Source organism: Giraffa tippelskirchi, chromosome 11 (assembly GCF_054371585.1).
Source record: "Giraffa tippelskirchi isolate mGirTip1 chromosome 11, T2T-mGirTip1v1.2.pri, whole genome shotgun sequence".
NCBI classification, from domain to species: domain Eukaryota; kingdom Metazoa; phylum Chordata; class Mammalia; order Artiodactyla; family Giraffidae; genus Giraffa; species Giraffa tippelskirchi.
Genome location: NC_137285.1, coordinates 38422286 through 38443182, shown reverse-complemented (window position 1 = coordinate 38443182; position 20897 = coordinate 38422286). Strand labels below are relative to the sequence as shown.

Here is a 20897-nt window from a genome sequence, read left to right as displayed (position 1 = left end):
GATATTCTTGTCCTCTTCACTTGTCAAAACACATTCAAATATGTATTCTTTTCTGCACATTACACCTTCAGAGGGAGAGGAACACACTAGAAAATATTCCAGTGTACGAAACCCATATGTATAAAAGAGTAGTTTGGACAAAATTGTAAATGGGAAACTATAGTTAAAAACTAATATGGCAGCTTAGGGCTTCATATATAAAATACTTAAAATCAAAGAATCAAAATAGGATGGTACTGGCTCACAAAGAGACACATAGATGAATGATACAGAACAGAGAGAGCCCAGAAATAAACTCACACTTTTTGGTCAATTAATCTGTGACAAAGTAGGCAAGAATATGCAATTAGGAAGACATAGTCTCTTCATTAGTGTTGGGAAAATTGGACAAAACAATGATACTAGACCACTGTCTTATACCATATACAAAAATAAACTCAAAATAGATTAAGGACTTAAGTATAGACCTTAAACCAAAAAAAATCCTAGAAGAAAATGTAGGCAGTATATTTCATTTTAATTTCAGTTCAGTCACTCAGTTGTGTCCGACTCTTTCCAACCCCATGGACTGCAGCATGCCAGGCCTACCTGTCCATCACCAACTCCCAGAGCTTATTCAAACTCATGTCCATTGAGTCAGTGATGCCATCCAACCATCTCATCCTCTGTCTTCCCATTGTCCTCCCACCTTCAATCTTTCCCAGCATCAGGGTCTTTTCCAATGAGTCAGCTCTTCACATAAGGTGGCGAAAGTATTGGAGTTTCAGTTTCAGCATCAGACCTTTCAATGAATATTCAGGACTGATTTCCTTGAGGATGGACTGGTTGGATCTCCTTGCAGCCCAAGGTACTCTCAAGAGTCTTTTCCAACATCACAGTTCAAAAGCATCAATTCTTCCCACTCAGATTTCTTTATACTCCAACTCTCAAATCCATACATGACTCCTGGAAAAACCATAGCTTTGACTAGATGGACTTTTGTTGGCAAAGTAATGTGTCTGCTTTTTAATATCCTGTCTAGGTTGGTCATAGCTTTTCTTCCATGGAGCAAGTGTCTTTTAATTTCATGGGTGCAGTCAACATCTACAGTGATTTTGGAGGTCAGAAAATAAAGACTGCCACGGTTTGCATTATATCCCCATCTATTTGCCAAGAAGTGATGGGACCAAATGCCATGATCTTAGTTTTCTGAATGTTGAGCTTTAAGCCAACACTCCTTTTTCACTTTCATCAAGAGGCTCTTTAGTTGTTCTTCACTTTCTGCCATAAGGGTGGGGTCATCTGCATATCTGAGGTTATTGATATTTCTCCCAGCAATCTTGATTCCAGTTTGTGCTTCATCCAGCCTGGCATTTCAAATGGTGTAATCTGCATATAAGTTAAATAAGCAGAGTGACAATATGCAGCCTTGATGTACTCCTTTCCTGATTTGGAACAACTGTTTTTCCATATCCAGTTCTAACTATTGCTTCTTGACCTGCATACAGATATCTCAGGAGGCAGATCAGGTAGTCTGGTATTCCCATCTCTTTCAGAATTTTCCACAGTTTGTTGTTATCCACACAGTCAAAGGCTTTAGCATAGTCAATAAAGCAAAAGTGGATATTTTTATGGAACTCTCATTTTTTTTTTGATGATCCAGCGGATGTTGGCAATTTGATCTCTGGTGGCTCTGCATTTCTTTTTACTGCGTTTTTCCAGCTTGAACATCTGGAAGTTTATGCTTCATGTACTGTTGAAGCCTGTCTTGGAGAATTTTGAGCACTACTTTACTAGCGTGGGAGTTGAGTTCAATTGTGGGGTAGTTTGAACATTCTTTGGCATTGCCTTTCTTTGGGATTGGAATGAAAACTGACCTTTTCCAGTCCTGTGGCCACTGCTAAGTATTCCAAATCTGGTGGCATATTGAGTGCAGCACTTACACAGCATCATCATTCAGGATTTGAAATAGCTCAACTGGAATTCCATCACCTCCACTAGCTTTGTTCATAGTGATGCTTCCTAAGGCCCACTTGACATTGCATTCCAGAATGTCTGGTTCTGCGTGAGTGATCACACCATCATGATTATCTGGGTCATGAAGATCTTTTTTGTATAGTTCTTTTGTATATTCTTGCCACCTCTTCTTAATATCTTCTCCTTCTGTTAGTTGCATACCATTTCTGTCCTTTATTGTGCCCATCTTTGCATGAAATTTTCCCTTGGTATATTTAATTTTCTTGAAGAGATCTCTAATCTTTCCTGTTCTATTGTTTTCCTCTATTTCTTTTCACTGATCACTGAAGAAGGTTTTCTTATCTCTCCTTGCTATTCTTTGGAACTCTGCATTCAAATGGATATATCTTTCCTTTTCTCCTTTGCCTTTAGATTCTCTTCTTTTCTCAGCTAATTGTAAGGCTTTCTCAGACAACCATTTTGCCTTTTTAAATTTCTTTTTCTTGGGGGTGTTCTTGATCACTGCCTCCTGTACAATGTCATGAACCTCCATCCATAGTTCTTCAGGCACTCTATCAGATCTAATCCCTTGAATCTATTTGTCACTTCAACTGTATAATCGTAAGGGATGTGATTTAGGTCATACCTGATTGGTCTAGTGGTTTTCCCTACTTTCTTCAATTTAATTATGTGTTTGGCAATAAGCAGTTCACGATCTGAGCCACCGTCAGCCCCCAGTCTTGTTTTTGTTGACTTTAGAGAGCTTCTCCTTCTTTGGCTGCAAAGAATATAATCAATCTGCTTTCGGTGTTGACCATCTGATGATGTCCATGTGTAGAGTCCTCGCTTGTGTTCTTGGCAGAGAGTGTTTGCTATGACCAGTGCATTCTCTTGGCAAAACTGTTAGCCTTTGCCCTGCTTCATTTTGTACTCCAAGGCCAAATTTGCCTGCTACTCCAGGTATCTCTTGACTTCCTACTTTTGCATTCCAGTCCCCTATAATGTAATGGATATCTTTTTTGGGTGTTAATTCTAGAAGGTCTTGCAGGTCTTCATAGAACCATTCAACTTCAGCTTCTTAGCATTACTGGTTGGGGCATAGACTTGGATTACTGAAGTATTGAACGGTTTGCCTTTGAAATGAACAGGGTTCTCTCTGTCGTTTTTGAGATTGCATCCAAGTACTGCATTTCGGACTCTCTTTTTGACTATGATGGCTGCTCCATTTCTTCTAAGGGGTTCTTGCCCACAGTAGTATGTATAATGGTCAACTGAGTTAAATACCCTCATTTCAGTCCATTTTATTTCACTGATTCCTAGAATGTTGATGTTCATTCTTGCCATCTCCTGTTTGACCACTTCCAATTTGCTTTGATTCTTAGCCTTAATATTCCTGGTTCCTATGTAATGTTGTTCTTTACAGCATCAGATTTTACTTCCATCACGAGTCACATCCACAGCTGGGTGTTGTTTTTGCTTTGGCTCCATCTCTTCATTCTTTCTGGGGTTATTTCTCCATTGATCTTGAGTAGCATATTGGGCACCTATCGACGTGGAGATTTCATCTTTCAGTGTCCTATCCTTTTGCCTTTTCATACTGTTCATGGAAACTAAGATAAGAAAACTAAGATCAGGGCATCTGGTCCCATAACTTCCTAGCAAATAGATGGGGAAACAGTGAGACTTTATTTTGGGGGGCTCCAAAATCACTGCAGATGGTGACTGCAGCCATGAAATTAAAAGATGCTTGCTCCTTGGAATAAAAGTTATGATCAACCTAGACAGCATATTAAAAAGCAGAGACATTACTTTGCCAACAAAGATCTGTCTAGTCAAAGCTGTAGTTTTTCCAGTAGTCATGCATGGATGTGAGAATTGGACTATAAAGAAAGCTGAGCACCAAAGAATTGATGCTTTGAACTTTGGTATTGGATAAGACTCTTGAGAGTCCCTTGGACTGCAAGGAGTTCCAACCAGTCCACCCTAAAGTAAATTAGTCCTGAATATTCATTGGAAGGACTAATGCTGAAACTCAAATACTTTGGCCACCTGATGCGAAGAACTGACTCCTTGGAAAAGACCCTGATGCTGGGAAAGATTGAAGGCAGGAGGAGTAGGGGACAACAGAGGATGAGATGGTTGGATGGCATCACTGACTCAATGGACATGAGTTTGAGTAAACTCTGGGAGTTAGTGATGGACAGGGAGGTCTGGCATGCTGCAATCCATGGGGTTGCAAAGAGTCAGACCCAACTGAGCAACTGAAATGACTGACTGTTCCTGGGTTTCTGAAGGGAAGAATACTGAAGTGGTTTGCCATTCCCTTCTCCAGCGGACCATGTTTTGTCAGAACTCTCCACCATGACCCATGCATCTTGGGTGGCCCTCCACGGCATGGCTCATGGTTTCTTTGGGTTAGATAAGGCTGTGGTCCACATCATCAGTTTGATTAGTTTTCTGTGATTGTGGTTTTCATTCTGTTAGCCCTCTGATGGATAAGTGTAAGCAGCTTATGGAAGCTTCCTGATGGGAGGGACTGACTGAGGGGAAACTGGGTCTTGTTCTGATGGGCCTGGCCATGCTCAGTAAATCTTTAATCCAAATTTCTGTAGATGGGCAGGGCTGTGTTCCTTCCCTGTCATTTGACCTGAGGCCAAACTATGGTGGAGGTAATGAAGATAATGGTGACCTCCTTCAAAAGGTCCCAGGCATATACTGCTACAGAGTGCCTGGGACTCTGCAGCAGGCCACTGCTAACCCACACCTCTGGCAGAGATTCCTGGACCCTCACAGTCAAGTCTGGGTCAGTCTCTTTTGGGGTCACAGCTCCTTTCTCCTGGGTCTTGTTTGTGCCCTCCAGGAGTGTGTTTCCCCATCCTGTGTAAGTCCCCCTTACACTTACACTGGTGGCTCTTTGGTGGGGTTAATAGTGACCTCCTCCAAGAGGGCTTATGCCATACCCAGGTCAGCTGCACCCAGAGCCCCTGCCCCTGTGGCAGGCCACTGCCGACCTGTACCTCTACAGGAGACGTTCCAACACAGTTCTGGCTCAGTCTCTGTGGAGTCTCTAGGTCTTGGTGCCTGCAAGGTTTGTTTGAACCCTTCAAATGTCCCTGGCAGGTATGGGGTTTCATTCTAAATGCGATTTCGCCCTTCCTACCGTCTTGCTGGGGCTTCTCCTTTGCCCTTAGATGTGGGGTATCTTTTTTTGGTGGGATCCAGCATTCTCCAGTTGACAGTTGTTCAGCAGCGAGTTGTAATTTTGGAGTTCTCACAGGAGAAGATGAGCACATGTCCTTCTACTCCACAATCTTCCTCTACTACACTCAGAAAGCATTTTATTTTTCATTTAGTAAAATTAAAGAGAATAATGGCATACAGAGTTGATTTGTTATACACAGAGAAGAAAAGCTACTGATGGCAGAGAGTCTGAATAAATTTAAAAGACTATTTACAATTTAAATAATGTTTAAAATGAAAACATATCATTAGCTTAACGAAAGCTAGAATTCAAGAAAGAGTATCATATATCATTAATAATATAGTTATATCTTGATTAGGTATTAATTGTAAGTGGGAGATAACCATTCAATATTACTAGTATATTTTATATCAGAGGGTTCCATTTTGTGAACTAAGTCACTTGTAAGTTGCAAATCTGCAACTTGAGCTGATTAATATTAAGCCTTGAGAATGTTAGTCACTAAGCTGCATCCCTTCCCTCTGTATTCAGATATAGGAACCACATCCTTGGCTGTGGAGAAAATTACTATACAATAGAAAAGAAAATGTGTTTTAAAAGAAGTAAATATTATAGAAACAGAGTACTCAGTAGATGATCATGAAGAAGACCCTCTTAAGTAATAACTACAAAACTATACACATACTTTCAGTATTAATTTTTTTCAGCATTTGCAAGTATAGTTCTGATATATTTATCTTCTATAAACCATCAATACCTTTTAAGGTTCAATTTTTAAACTATTATCCCACTCCAGGAAGAATGCAAAAAGATGGCACAATTTCTTCTCTGATGTCTTTTAGATTTAGAACTTGAAAAAAAAAAGATTACCACTCTTTAGAACAGAGTAAAAGTCTATGTGTTTTCATCTATAAGATTGTGTGTTAGTCACTCAGTTGTCTCCGACTCTTTGTGACCCCAGGGACTGTAGCCCACGAGGCTCCTTTGTCCATGGCGTTATCCAGGCAAGAATACTGGAGTGGGTTGCCATTTCCTTCTCCAAATTTATAAGATTAGTAACAATAATTAGCAATGCATCAACATTGGTAATAGTAATAAAAATAATATATTGTGGAATTGTTTTTCTTTGTAATACATTACATTGGAAAATTCACTGTTTTGTATTTTTAATCATTTTATAGTCTTCTTGATATCTATCATTAATAATATTTTGAATATCTCAAGATGTTAAAGGATAAAAATGCCTATTTGAAAGACATATTTTCTGCTGACAGCCATATTCATATAGAAGCTATTAAGCCCAGATACACTGTTTTTCATAACTGCTTAGTCATCTGATGGTTATCATGGACCATGAAATTCAAATGACTGTTTGCCATCCCCTTACTGGATGTGACTGAAGACACTTTTCTAATCAATGAAAACTGGGGATTTTAACTTAGTGTATATGTATGATGGTCTCATTTCATATTATCTAGAGAACTGGTTTTCAGTGATGAGTTAGCATAACCATCATGAAATTCCCTTCCCATTTCTGGTACTTAAAAATCTTTGATTTTCTTTAAATAACTTCTTCATTGTCAGTCTTTCCTTGACTGCCAGGTAAACATGGTAAGGATGGATTTAGTTATTTATTTATGTTCTGGTGGTCTTCATTTTTAAAATAATGTATTACAATGATTTTTCATATTGAAACAGAGAATGATATGTAAAATACTGTTAGAATTTCATGTTTTAAATCATAATGATTTGTGTAGCCCTTTTAGCTCTTTTGCACTAAACTATACATCATATTTCACATGTGCCAATGTAATCATCTGTTTTGGATTAAGGAGAAAATGATTGAAGTTCACCTGGATTTGGAACAGTTCCAAATGTTTGACTCAGTATGCAATCTTACACATCATTTTTTTAAAGAGGCCAACCAAAAATATTGAACTCTTTGGTTAACTAACATTTAGTTGGAGATGCACATCTTATTTCACTATCCCCAGAAATTATAGCTCAGAGTAAACTGGAAGAAGCTCTTTAGCACTGGGATAAGGAGGTATAGTGTGAAACATACAGACAATGAGTAATTATTTTGTTAAATATATATCTGAGCAAACTTAACTATGATTGTTTTTATAGAGGGAGAACACTGAGAATGGATAAGGATTATTTTTCTGTAACGGAGGAATGACAAATACATATGATAAAGCAACGGAAGTCATAATTATACTCAACAAGCGTATTTGTATATAAATAACATTTGGTAAATAAATTTTTTTAAACTTTCTCAAGCTTCTCTGGTGGCTCAGTTGGTAAAGAATCTGCCTGCAATGTGGGAGACCTGAGTTCAATCCCTGAGTCAGGAAGATTCCCTGGAGAAGGGAATGGCAACCCACTCCAACATTCTTGCCTGGGAATTACCACGGACAGATGACCTGGTGAGCTATTCTCCATGGGGTCACATAGAGTTAAACACACCTGAGTGACTAATATTTCTACTTTCAAGCTGAATTAACTCTATGTAATAGGAAAGTGAGTAACAGCCAACAGAAAGATTATGTTAAGTAAAATATGTATACAGCACTAGACACAGAAACTAGCATATTTAAAGTCTTCAATTAATACTCATGTTTCCTTGGGTGTGTTTTTTTTTCTCTCTCTCAAAATAACAGAGTGGTGGGATTTTGGTCAGAAGTAGTGCCCTCTCTTTACATTAATGTTTCTGTGCTGCCCCCTCTGTCTATAAATATCATAGATTCTATTGTAACATAAGTATGAAAGAGAAGGTACAGTTGGTCTGAAAAGAGAGAGAACATCCTGGAAAGAAGAGAAGAGAAAAAAAGCCCTAAGGATAATAGTTTTCATGTGAGATGGAAGCATGCCCTCATGTGTTGGCCAGATTCTGTGCCCCTGGATAGGTTCTGTTTATTGGGACTCATCTCAGGAACCTCAGCCAAAGGGGCTGACTATGGGAGCACAGGAAAGGTGGTGAGGGCTCAGGGGGGGTATGTTTTTTTTTCCAGTGGGGGTGATGTCTGTTCTTTGAATTCCAGGTCAATGAGAATGTCTGGAAAATGGGTTCCATCTGGTTACATGACTCCATGAAGAAGCTGTCATTGTGTACAAACTAGTGAATCAGACCTAAACAAAACCCAGAGCTAAGGGAAGTAAACTTTAGAGAAAAATTCAGCTCCAGAGTAAATGCCAACAAGTTGGGTAAGCTTCCATCAGGAAGTAAGGGACACCAAAAGGGGGAACCTTTCAGAAATGAATTCCAGATGGAGTACTGCCATGTGACAGATGTGTGAGGCCCTGTGCCACAGGTGGCTTACTTCTCTAGTTATCATTAGGCATCTGGACATTCTGGATGAAACCACTTGTTGCATGAACTTCTTGAATGTTCAATTAAGGACCTGGCCAAGCATTAGGAGCCCACTCAATTCCAGACACAGTCTCCTTGAATGTTTTCAAATTAGTTACTTTTATTCTTCTGTTGAAACAGTTACTAAATTACTGTTTCATCATGTATCTATCTGGTGAGCAATATTTTTTTTCAAAAACCAAAAAAAAAAAAAAGAAATTTTTAGGAGATGATTGGGTTGTAATTGCAGTCACTTTAAAATTAAAGCTCACATTATGTTGTTGGCATTTACTTATACATAGTTTGCATTATCTAAACACTAAACATTAAAAAACAAAACAAGACCAACTCAAACAACAACAACAAAAACAAGCCCTTAAATTTAGACTTTGTATTCCCTATAAAAATATGCTACTCACCTTTCATAATCACAGAAAACAAGATACATTAGTCTGTTCCACTTGAATGAGCACAGGCGAGAAAGACTTCCAGACTAGGGATTAAGAAGGACCAAATCGGTGACAATGATTCAACACTTATTATGTGATTAATTTTGACAAAGTTAGCTAATCCCACATGGACTCTGATTCTTTATCTGCAAATTATTATATCTAACCCACTTCCTGCCTAAGATTTTATGATATAACATTGATTTTCACTTGTAGAATACGTTGTTCAAACTGAACTATGGTCGAATAGGACAGTCTACATTCTATATGTAGTCTGAAGGATGATTAATTTCCATGGGGGAGACATAAAAACAAAAGATTATCTCATTTCCAAAATTGTAATAGTTTATCAGTGTGCTAAACTGGTTATTGTATAATCCTTTAAAGATTAACATTGTTTTATTCATCGTTAATTCTGATGAAAGTATACATCCTTACTTTTCAGATCAGTATTAGGACCAGAAAGGAATAGTGAGTAAACAGTCACAGTATGACATTTGACAAAGTTCCATTTTAATCTGTGGTGATGTGTACACATATCTGCATGTGCAATGTGTGCAAATACTGATGTAAACTCATCTTAATGCATGGGCTGCAGCAGGATGAACTATCAGGGTTCATCCAAATCTGGAAACCAGATTTATCATGTCGGTGTGACAGATGGGGCTAATAGCTGTACAACAAATCCCAATTAGCATTTTTGTATAGACCAAAGGACAGTGGTCTTACTCAGAAACCTAAACCAGGGTCCAAAACTTCAAATCAAGTCAAATGGGAAAAGAAAAACTGTCAAGTTGAAATGAACACAAAGACAAGGTTAATTGGAATTCTTAGGCAAGAAACAAGGTCAAAAGAAGCAAGATAGAGAATAATGACTGATAGGAGAAGGAATTAGCATTTCCAGGAAAACTACAGAGGATCACATTCTAAAACAATTAGTTTCTACTTGTATAAAAACTTTGTAATGGGAGGTATGGTCTACTTCCCAGACTAAAATGGGGCTCTTGGTGTTTATAACCAACGATTACAGCTTAAATTGAAAATATTTATTCAAATATTTTTGAAACCCTTGAATATCTTGAAAATGTGTGTGTGTGTGTGTGCATACATCCATGCATTCATATGAACACCTTCAGCTTATTGTATGTGTTAGTCATTCAGTAGTGTCTGACTCTTTGCGACCCCACAAACTATAGACTTCTCTATCCGTGGAATTCTCCAGGCAAGAATATTGGAGTGGATTGCCATTCCCTTCTCCAGAGAATCTTCCTGACCCAGAGATCGAACCCTGGTCTCCTGCATCACAGGCAGTTTCTTTACTGTTTGAGCTATAGCGAAGTCCTTATATTACATGTTATACTCATTGTATAACATACATTGTGTGTGTGTGTATGTGTGTGTGTGTAGTGGAAGTTGTAAAAATTGCTAAGATTCATTGGGTTTTTATTTGTTCAGACACTATGGGCTATCTTGGTATGTGATAATACATGTTGAGATCCCCACATTGATAACACTAGGAAATGTTGCTGTTTTTATTCAAAAGAAGAAATAGAAATTTGGGAAAGGTAAGTTATCTTCCCACATTGACAAAATTCAAAAAGCTGAGGTCAGGATTCAGATTCAAGTATGAATGTTTCCAGAGTCCTTTTTGTTTGTTTTGACTCTTTCCCCACAGGATTTTTCATGCTGTTCATGAGGTTTTTAAGTCAAGAATGCTGAAGTGGCTTGCCATTCCCTTCTCCAGTGGACCACATTTTGTCAGAACTCTCCACCATGTCCCGTCCATCTCGGGTGGTCCTACATGACATGGCTTCACAGTTTCATTGAGTTAGACAAGGCTGTAATCAACATGATCAGTTTGGATCTCTAAATTCTTAGAGATATGGGAATTTTGGATTCTAAATTCTTAAAGAGATGGGAATACCAGACCACCTTACCTGCCTCCTGAGAAGCCTGTATGCAGGTCAAGATGCAACAGTTAGAACTAGACACAGAACAAATGGACTGGTCCCAAATTGGAAAAGAGTACCTCAAGGCTGTATATTGTCCCCCTGCTTAATTAACTTATATGCAGAATACATCAAGTGAAATGCCAGGCTGGATGAAGCAGAAGCTAGAATCAAGATTGCTGGGAGAAATATTAATATGCAGATGATACCACACTTAAGCAGAAAGTGAAGAGGAACTAAAGAGCCTCTTGATGAAGGTGAAATAGGAGAGTGAAAAAGCTAGCTTAAAACTCAACATACAAAAAAATAAGATCATGGCATCCAGTCCTATCACTTCATGGCAAATAGATGGGGAAACAATGGAAACAGTGACAGACTTTATTTTCTCGGGCTCCAAAATCACTTCAGATGGTGACTGCAGCCATGAAATTGAAAGACGCTTGTTCCTTGGAAGAAAAGCTATGACAAACCAAGACAGCGTATTAAAAGGCAGAGACATTACTTTGCCAACAAGGCTTTGCTGAGGCTATGCTGGCTGGGGACTGACGATGTTGAAGGACTGAACAATAGTGAGCCTTGGAGGTGGGGAGGTGAATGGCTCTCTTCTTGGGGAGCAGGGCCCCATCTGCCACTTAGATCTGCTTGGAGACAGAAAATCCATTTGCCAGGGGGTCCTTTTAGGGCCTGCTATTTATGAAGCAGGCCTTTAGGGCCTGTAAATCCTGAAGGAAATCAGTCCTGAATATTCATTGGAAGGACTGATGCTGAAACTACAATGTGAAACACCTGATGCGAAGAACCAACTCATTGCAAAAGACCCTGATGCTGGGAAAGATTGAAGGCAGGAGGAGAAGGGGACGGCAGAGGATGAGATGGTTGGATGGCATCACTGACTCAATGGACATGAGTTTGAGCAAGCTCCGGGAGATGGTGAAGGACAGGGAAGCCTGGCATGCTGCAGTCCATGGGGTCAAAGAGAGTCAGACACAGCTGAGTAACTGAACAACCACCACTATAGAATTTTATTTTTTTAATTGAAGTTGATATGCAGTATTATATAATTTACAGGTGTCCAATACTGTGATTCACAATTTTAAATGTTATACTAAATTTATAGTTATTATATAATATTGGCTATATTGCTTGTATTATACAATATATTCTTGCAGTTTATTTTATACCTAATAATTTGTACTTCTTCACCCCTTGCCTCTGTATATCCCCTCCACCTTAATCTCTTCATTGTTCTCTATGTCTGTGAATCTACTTTTTTGTTACATTATTTAGTTTTTAGATTCCACATATAAGTGATATCATATAATATCTGTCAGACTTATTTCAGTTTGCTTAACGCTCTCCAAGTCCATCTGTGTTGCAACAAATGGCAAAATTTCATTCTTTTTTTTTATGTCTGAGTAGTATTCCATTGTGTATATCACAGGTTCTTTATCCATTCATCTGTGATGGACCCTTGGGCTTCCCAGGTAGCTCAGTGTTAAAAATCTGCCTACCAGTGCAGGAGACATGCATTCAATCCCTGGGTCGGGAAGATCACCTGGAGAAGGAAATGGTAACCTACTCCAGTATTCTTGCCTGGGAAGTTCCATGGTTAGAGGAGCCTGGTGTGTTCTAGTCCATGGAGTCCTAAACAGGAGGACACAACTAAGAATCTGAGCACAGCACAGTCAGTCATGGACACTTAGGATGTTTCCATATCTTGGCTATTGTAAATAATGCTGCTGTGAACATCGGGATGCCTGTATCTTTTCAAATTAGTGTTTTAGTTTTTTCAAATATACAACTTAGAGTAGAATTGATGGGTCATATGACAGTTCCAGTTTTAGTAGTTTGAGAAGTCTCCAAACTCTCTTTCATAGTAGCTGCACCAATTTAAATTCAGTCTAAAAGTGTTGCCTTTTCTCTATATCCTTGCCAATATCTGACAATTGTGTTGTTTTTGACAGCTCTTCTGGCAGGGGTGAGGTAATATTTCATTGTGGTTTTGATTTGCATTTCACTGATGATTAATGATGTTAAGCATCTTTTCATGTGCCAGTCATCTGCATTTGCTCTTTAGAAAAATGTCTGTTTAGTTCCTCTGCACACTTTTGATTGGGTTGTTGTTTTGTTTTTTTGGTGGTGAGTTGTCTGAGCTGATTATGTACATTGGATGTTAACCCCTTATCAGTCATAAGATCTTCAAATATTTTCTCCCATTCTGTAGGTTGTCTTATTTTGTCCATGGTTTTATTTGCTGTGCAAAGCTTTTAAATTTAATTAGGTCCCATTTATGTTTTGCTGTTACTTTCCTTTGTTTTAGGAGACAGATCAAAAGAAAAAAATTGCTGTGATTTATATCAAAGAGTGTTCTATGTTTTCCTCTAGGAGTTACATGGCTTCCAGTATTACATTCCGTAGACAGGGGAGCCTGGCAGGTTACAGTCCCTAGGGTCACAGTTGGACATGACTGACTTTCACTGTCATTACATTTATGCCTTTAATCTAATTTGAATTACTTTCATATACAGTGTTACAGAGTGTTCTATTTTCACTCTTTTACATGGAGCTGTACAGTCTTCCCAGCACTGCTTATTGAAGACACTGTCTTTTCTCCATTGTATATTCTTGCCTCCTTTGTTGCTGATTAACTGAACATAATTGTGTGAGTTTATTTCTATTCATCTATACCATACTGTTTTGATTACTGTAGCTTTGTAGCACAGTCTGAAGCAAGGAGTGTGATTTCCCCAGCTTTGTTCTTCCCTCTAAGATTGTTTTGGCTATTCGAGGCATTTTGTGTTTCCATGCAAATTTTAAAAATGATTTCTTCTAGTTCTGTGAAGTCCTCTGTTCTTAATCTCAACACTAGATTCTATGTTAGACTAGGCTAATATTACTTTACCAAAATGCTCTCAAATATCATGTTAAATAATTCAATACAGCTGCTAAGAAACCATGAATTTAGGTAATTTTAATTGCACTTTACTTATATGCTAATTAACATACAATAGACAGAAAAAGGAAAAAAAAACAAGAACTCAAAGAAAGAATACTAAAGAGTATATTGTACAATATATGCCTAGAGACTAAGATAAAATATACTGAAGCAAGAGAGGTACATGGAAGAGGAAAACGTCCATCTTTTGCCAAATTTCCTCTTTTTCCTCATACTTTTTCTCCACTAAGGCACTCTGATTTATTCCTTTTTACAAAATAAAAGTCAGCATTTACATAGTTAAATTTTGAAATGGAACAAAATTTTACATGATAGATGAGAACTTCTGACTTAGATTCAGTTCTACCTTGCTTGGCTAAAATTGAATTGTTTTGTTAATAGAATGACCTTTCTTTTTTAACTTTTTTTTCCTCCCAATTTTAGGGGAAATGTGTGATATATGTAGGTCTAGAAGCCAAAGAAAACTATATCTTTATGACATTTTAAAAATTATATAACTTTTTTGCAATGTTATATCACTGTTACAACTTAACAGTCATTTTACTGACAGTAAATGTTTTAATTCATAAACTAGAACTTTCACATTTCAGAGGAAGATTATAATGAAACTAGGGAAGTCAAACAAAAGGGTTTATGAATCTCTTTCATTTACACTCAGTCCTGGTAAATACGCGAGATAAATAAAGGCCATTAGTAAAAAATAAAAATAAATTTTAAAAAATTGTTTACCTTTAAACCTACACAAGTGTGGCAATTTCACACTTTGAACTGCTTAATCTGCACATTTTGGAGATCATAGAAAGCTTCCACATACACTGTGGATTTTAAGCTAAAAAGAGGTTAAGTAAAATAACACCTGATTTGACCTCTCCTGTCCTTCCTTTAATTGATTCAGTTAATTGTCCCATGTACAAATGCCTCTAGTTGGCCAATACTCAAGGTCTCCATCATGACTCATGATCATTGTCTGGACACTATTATTGTTTAAAAGGAATGTCCCTGAGTAAACAGGGAAACACATGATTAAACTGTGTAATTGAAGCTAGTTCTTATACAAATTCCAAAGATGCATAATAAACCACTAATTCCTTATTTACTCTTAAATCACTAAATTGCAGGTTTATTGAGTAAAAGAATCATAGCAACCACTTCCTCAGTGTTTTACAGAGAAGTACTAAATAAATACTTTTGGCAATAAATGTTGTTATAGCTTTTGTTTCTATTTTATTTCTCTAATGAAAACTTGAAGCAAGCTTTTATGCATCTGAAATCAGGCCAATTGAAAATAATCATATAATTTGTTGTAATAGGGCAAAATTAGTCATGTGAAAATTACAGGTTTCTTTGTTTTACAAGGCATGAAAGATATAAAGACCATCACTTTTTTAAGTTAGGTTTCTGTGAAAGGTTAATTTTCCCTCTCCCTTTCTTTTCTTTTGTTGGTATACTATCTGCTCTTTCAGATACACTTAAAGAGAGCCTACTGTATGCAACACACTGTGCTAAACCTGAGAACAAAATAGAAATAGTGTGTTTATGGTTAAGCACTCCAAAACTTTGGCTACCTGATGCGAACAGCCGACTCATTAGAAAAGACCCTGATGCTGGGAAAGATTGAGGAGGAGAAGGGGATGACAGAGGATGAGATGACTGGATGGCATCACTGACCCAAGAGACGTGAGTCTCTGGGAGATGGGTAAAGGACAGGGAAGCCTGGTGTGCTGCAGTCCATGGGGTCACCAAAAGTCGGACATGACTGAGTGACTGAAAAACAACAATGGCTAAGAGCAAATCTAAAGCAAGAAAGTGCCAGTACTGAAGCAGCTCTTTGGTTTAGAGAGCATACAAGAGCTCATTCTTTTGAGATTAACGGAGATCATATTTCTTTAAAAAAAATTAGTCTTATTTACAATTTAGTAAAGGGACATAAGAATTTGTATTCAAAGTTATGTTAGAATTAACTATATTCAAAATAATATTTTTCCTCACCATGTAATGTTGTGAAAAATATTCTATGGAGATATGAGAAGGAATAGCTAAAGATGTCTTAAACTTGCTTATTCTCAATAACTGTTTGCTAGCTTTAAAATGTACTCAGGAAGAGTTGGAAATGAGGATTAAGACTCAATAAAACCAAATGGGAATAAAAATTGAACAATGAGACCATGGTACTATAAGGAACCTTGAATATCCTCCATGATTTTAACTTTTTGTTTTAAAATTACCGTAGAGATAATGATCTGAGCATAAGTGTTTGTGTGCTGAGTCATTTCAGTTGTGTCCAACTCTTTGTGACCCTGTGGACTGTAGCCTGCCAGGCTCTGCTGTCCTTGGTTCTCCAGAAAAGAATACTGGAGCAAGTTGCCATGCTCTCCTCCAGGGGCTCCTCCCAACCCAGGGATCGAACCTGTGTCTCTTATGTCTCCTGCATTGGGAGGCAGGTTCTTTTCCACTAGTGCCACCTGGGAGCATAAGTGCACCAACATCAATTGTCCTTTCTACTTAAAAGCACAGTAAATGACAGAAAGGGAATTCCCTAGCGGCTCAGTGGTAAATAATCCTCCTGCTAGTGCAGGAAAAAGGGTTTGATCCCTGGATCAGGAAGATCCCCCTGGAGAAGGAAGTGACAACCCACTCCAGTATTCTTGCCTTGGAAATTCCAGGGACAGAGGAGCCTGGCAAACTGCAGTCCATAAGGTCACAGAAGTGTTGGACACAACTTAGTGACTAAATAGCAACAACAAAAATGATAGAAAAGACTTTTGTAGAATGAGTAACTCCACTGATAGCAAGAATAATTACAAAGAAAGAAAAAGAAAAAAGAGAGACACAGAGAGAAAAGAGAGGTAGACAGAAAATCAACTATGTAGGTCAATAAAACTAGATAAAAGCTTAGCCAATCACAAATAGTGGTGAAAATTAGAGCAGGGTTAGAACAAGTGGGTGTGATTCTTGGGAGCTCTAATATCACCATGAGAATACACAAGGAGAATACACTTCGGGCTCTGGTCTGGTGATGGCCTGGGAGTGTCTTGGACCAGCTAGGGTTCTCTGCCATCCTCGTGCCCCTCTGGAAAACCGTGTAAACACGCTTGTAGGCTCAAGTTCTAGTTTGGATGCTGAAGATGCAGAGTAGTGTCCAAGGCAGTTACTTAGACCTAGGTGCAGGGCACACTTTGGAAACACCATTGAAAAGTCTCTGGTTTTGTCAGTAGCCAGAGGGGCCAATAATGAACATAACAAAAAGATGAAAGGGATTTGTGAACAAAAATGTGTCACAAAACATTTGAGGAAATCATCCCTTTAAACAGCAGCACAAAGCCTCAAAATAGAGCAAGTGACACATTATGAAAAGAAAAAAAAAAGAAAGTTACACTCAGTAACTTTTATTAAGTCAGAACTCCTTCAGGGAAAAAACTAGGCAACAACCATTTTTGCCTGTCCCTTCTAAAGTCACAATGATTAAATATCTACCTCCACAAACAATTCTTTTCTCTTTCGTGTCCATTGTGTAACTAATACTTAGTTTTCTTCTTTCTTAAGCAAATCACAGCTAAAGCTTAAAACATAACATACATTTACCTGTTAATGTGTATATTTACCACATCAAAAATGTGTCTCAACATAAGGAAAACTTGTAATCACATTTTGTCCACAAAGTTGTCAGTTCTCCTATACTTTCAGGGCATTAAATTTGTTTAAAAAATAAGACACAATAAATAAAGTGTCTAGGATTTGTTTTCTTTCCCCATTAAAAGAAAGCAAAGAATCTCTAGTAAAAGTGGTGAGACAAATTCTGCCATTAACATTATTCAAAAATTCTTCATCTGTTACTTTTATGTTTATTCTACATACATTCTAAATTTTCTTTTACCTTTTAATCAAACCATTCATTACCAGAGTATTCTATACTCAGCTCTTCCAAAGGAGAGCCTTTTAACAAATGAGTTATATTTGAATGTAAATATCTTAATATTCAAGGATGGTTTTTATGCATAAAAGTTAAAGCATAGTAAAGAAAAAGAATAAATCTTAAACATTGACATTTCAGTAAGCAGGAAATGGATAAGGGCCTCTGAAAGGTATGAAACTCTCAAAATTCATAACATGTTGTCAGTGAATGATGTTTTAAGTAATTCAATATTTTACTAGAAAACCTCTGATTCTAATATTCTCTTTCATTTAAAAAAAAAGTTTCAATTATAGTTACCAATCTTCAAACCTTACTGTCCCTGTAAAGGTCAATTAAATGTCATTTTAACAAGACCTGATAAAAAGAATGTTTCTCTAACTAGATATTGTAATGACAAACTGGGTGACTTTCATGACCTTCACAAATGAAGCTGGTTGACAAATAGGTAAAGTTGATCATGTGGTCAAATCAGTTTATACTGATGACTATGGCAGCTGCACTGATTTGAACAAAAAGCTATGGAAACATCCATGCTTACTATTTCAAAGATCCCACATTATAACTTGTCATTCTCAAGAGGTAAATAACACAGGCTGTTTCTTCCATATTTCATTACAGACAGGAGTCCAAGTAGGAAATTAAATTTAGATTCTTTAAGTGATGAATTGTGTAAACATTTATTACATTTTCATCTGAGTAAGACAGCTAAGCTGACCTATTTTTTACAAGGATCATATAAAAGAACATAAGGCAATAATCGTGCATGGATCCAAATGCTCCATCTGTCTTCATGATCTTTTTCCATTGGCTTCATGTGAAACTTACTAGTTCCTAGGGTCGGCAGTGCATATTGAAACTTGATTAAAGTTGTAGATGAAATAGCAAGGCCTCTTTAGTCCTCACAAACTCAATTAATCTAAGACTTCACAAGTTCTTCCACAAATGATTAATGCCACTCTCTCTGCCTGAATGACAGTGTGCTTTCAAAGCTCCTTTTTTTTTTTTTACCATAGCCAAAATACTTAGATTTAAATATATCCTGGCAATGCCACCTTGGGCAACTAAAGTCACTTCACTGAGCTAGTGCTTTCTGATCTGTAAAATGATGGTTTTATTTACCCTAACAGTGCTTTTGTGAGAGTAAAAGCGATGCTGACTATAAAGCACAACCAAAGACCTGGACATAGCAGGAGCTCAAGAAATGTGTGTTGACCTCCCTACTCACGTCATTATTGCTAAAGCAAACGTTGATTTCAATTATTAATTTCATGAGAGGTGGGTTGATTCATATTATTGTTACTTTATTTTCATTGTCTTTATGAATATATTCAAATCATATAAACAAAAAATATACGTCTCTGATGAAAAGACGCCAATACTGACATTTTAATTCAAAGATCTGCTTCTAAAGATCAAAATGAATCATTTTGTCTAGAGCTGTTTGGATTTTGTAAATCAAAAAATAAACGAACATACAGCAGAATTTGTACAGATTCAAGATAGTTAATCAGTTAGTCACATAAGTCTCATTATGAACCTGCTCACTCATCTCTGTGACTGCTTTTTCTTTTTTCTAAAAAATATCTCCTTATGTCTTAACTACAGGATAGTGTCTGTAATGACAGTGAAACATGCACTTTTTAAAACTCCTTTTCTTCAATTCAGTGCTTGTATCAATTACTAAATAACAGAACCTCCCCTACATGGTTGGTTAAACATGATAGAAGTTTATTTCTCATTCTGGAAAATCTGGATGTGAACAGCCTATGGCTGGTTTATAATTCTTAGCAGTCATGTGGAACTCAGCCTGCTTCCAGATTTCCATCTGCCAGTGCTAGTGTTTGGACCCCAATCTCATGGACCAAGAATAATTTTTAGCCATCATCTCTATACAAGACTGGCTATAAATTTTCCCAGGGCACAAAAGAAAATAAAAATATGGGACTCTTTTCAAAAAACAGGAAAAATATATTGTTAAAGGTACTAAAAAAATATATATAGGCACTTATTTCTTCTGCAGTTTCTCAGCTTATTAGGGTATTTTTTTTTATTATTAATGCTATTCTAAGAAAAGTTGAATTTTTTTATTATTTGCATGAATTTTATCACTTACCTTTGTATTGTATGATGCTAGTTTTAGATTCAAATATAAAAGCATTTAATGCATATATGCAATAGCCAAATACACAATCCATATTTCATACCTCATACATCCAGGATGATGAAAACAGAACATGAAACTAACTCGAATGTTTTTGTTTCGTTTGTTTGTTTTTTAACATGTGCACAATGTACCACCACTCTGTACCTTCACCTTACTGGTGAGTAAAGGAAGAGTGAAGAGACAAACAAGTATAGATTGCCTTATCTCCCCCTTTCCTTTCCAGTCATCATTTTTGGCATAAGTGGTTGACTAATCTAAGAAATTAAGGACATGAGTAAAAAAGGGTATGATAGGGGTGCCTATCCTTTATGTTTCTTTGAATATCAGCTGCCTTGTTTCTAAATTAGAAGCAAGTTTTTCTTCAAACATAAAGCATGGTCTCTTAGCACTGAGAGCATTCACTACTCATTTAGTCAAACAGGTAACATGTTTACCTTCACTTTGCATCTTGCTGAACTCCCACATATTGTCCACTGGGATTCTTACTTCATGAGGCATTGAGAATGCTGTACATAAAGAAATAATAAACATATGAAACACATACTGCATATATGTTCTGCACTTCAGTTACAAAGTGTTATTTGCTCAGTAGTGTCTGACTCTTTGTGACCTCATGGACTATAGCCCACCAGGCTCCTCTGTCCATAGAATTCTCCTGGCAAGAATATTGGAGTGGGTTGTCATTCCCATCTCCAGGGGATGTTACCAACCCAGGGATCGAACCTGGTTCTCCTATATTGCTGCTGCTGCTAAGTCGCTTCAATCGTGTCCGACTCTTTGCGACCCCATAGACAGCAGCCCACCAGGCTCCCCCATCCCTGGGACTCTCCAGGCAAGAATACTGGAGTGGGTTGCCATTTCCTTCTCCAGTGTATGAAAGGGAAAAGTGAAAGTGAAGTCGCTCAGTCGTGTCCGACTCTTAGCGACCCCATGGACTGTAGCCTACCAGGCTCCTCCGTCCATGGGATTTTCCAGGC

At 37.5% G+C, this 20897-nt stretch overlaps 1 long non-coding RNA gene across 1 annotated transcript in view; it reads right to left on the bottom strand.

The window, feature by feature from the left end:
• Positions 1-20517, bottom strand: part of LOC145525367 (uncharacterized) — a 93773-nt gene extending 73256 nt beyond the window's left edge. Inside the window, exons 1-3 of the long non-coding RNA XR_014068142.1 lie at positions 20355-20517; positions 8909-8982; positions 5096-5255 (exon numbers count right to left, since the gene is read on the bottom strand). This is a non-coding gene — a long non-coding RNA (uncharacterized LOC145525367). The remainder of the gene's footprint in view (positions 1-5095; positions 5256-8908; positions 8983-20354) is intronic.
• Between the last annotated feature and the right edge of the window lie 380 nt (positions 20518-20897).